Source organism: Wasmannia auropunctata, unplaced genomic scaffold, assembly GCF_000956235.1.
Source record: "Wasmannia auropunctata unplaced genomic scaffold, wasmannia.A_1.0 LD335652.1, whole genome shotgun sequence".
Lineage (NCBI taxonomy): Eukaryota > Metazoa > Arthropoda > Insecta > Hymenoptera > Formicidae > Wasmannia > Wasmannia auropunctata.
In genome coordinates, this window is record NW_012027238.1 from 9,206 (window position 1) to 10,966 (window position 1,761).

The window sequence follows — 1,761 nt, forward strand, 5'->3', positions numbered from 1 at the left end:
TAGAGTTTTGCGGACAATTGTAATCCAATTCATAATAAATTCTATTTCCAAGTAATTCGATAGCGTGAACATTTCCTCACTTTTATCTTGACTCCGATTATAACGCGAACCTGCTTGAATCGCTAAGTGATAATCGTACACCTCTACGGACGCGCCCAGAAATAAGAATCCACAACAACATCGAAACTTCCCGATGGAGACTCATCGCCAGGGCGATTACTGGAATCTCTGGGTCTAAGGTAAAGGATAGAACTACCAGCTGACGGTAAGTCATTTCTCAATGTGCCCTAATTTCCGACGGTATCGTTTACCTCGCGCAGGAATTCCGCCCAGAGCAACGATCGTCGCCATCTCGCGAATGCAACTTCAATCTGCTTAGCGTCTTTTTCCTCACCATACTCGCAACGTGCGTACGGCCTTTCTACCGAACACACTCTTAAACCACGGATAGTTTCGGGTTAGAGTCGCGATACGTAAATTTAGCGCGAACCGACCTAGAGACGTAACATTTTTGGTGACAGCGGTGGGATTGATTTGATCCGATATAATGGATACACGCCGGGGTCTAAAGAAATCGCCTCCTATCGAGGAGGAAACGGAAGCTTGTCGGCAATCCCCAATCGCCGAGAAAGAACAAATGCGAAACGAAGTCACAGCCTTTTTAAAGGAGCGCGAAGATTTTCAACGAGAAAAGGGGAATTTTATTCGCGAGCGTGAGGACTCTCTCTCTTCCTTCAAGGATGAAATAATTCGCGAACTCAGTAATCTACGGCGTGATATGGAAAAAATAAAAACTATTGACGCCCCTATATCCCTCCCCGAAGGTCAGCGGCCCTTCGATCCACATTCGCAAATCTTCGGAGAAGGTCTCCTCGAACCGTCGCAAACGCCTAAAGTCTCCTTCCGAGAAGCCACGGATTCCGTTCCGTATTTCGACGGGTATAATATTCCTCTTTCACAATTTATTCGAGCTTGCCGTCGCGCTAAAGAAATCGTGCCTCCTTTGTCCGAGAGAAATCTTACTAAAATACTAATAAATAAGTTACGCGGCCGAGCATATTACGCCGTGGAGGATGAACCATGCGAAACTATAACTCAGCTAATTGACTTATTAAACGGAGCTTTCGGATCGCCGAAAACCATCGATCAGTATCGCGGAGAATTAAGTACGGTTTATATAAAACGGGAGGAACATATGCTTGATTACATTAGCCGTGTGAAAGATCTCCGCTCTGCCATTCTTGATGCAGAGCGTCGCGCGAAAGGGACATTAGATAGTCGAACCATCGCGGATATAGAAATCCTGACCGCAAGATCGTTTTGCGACGGACTTCCGCTCCAGTACAGGCTACAGATGAGGCCAGAACATCACGTGCAACCTTTCGAAGCGTTCGCGGCGGCCAAGTTCCTAGCAAAAAGGGAAGAGCTCGATAAACAAAGATATGACCCACGATCTCGACGCGAAGACCTTCTACCTAGACAAACGGTCGTAAATCCGACCCGCCGACCCTTAGCTTACTCCGCGCCTCAACGTAGCCTAACACCTCCTAGGTATCGACCACCTACATTGCAAAGAGACCCCGGGTCTCATCCTGGAAATTCCGACGATACGCGGTATCGCGATAATCCGCGAGATATCGACGCGCGACCCTCTGGGGCCTATCATAATCGCGGGGATCAAACATCGACTACAAATAATCCCGCGAATCGCTATTTTAACGATCGACCTACCAAGTGGTGTCGTTATTGTAAAAATGCCGG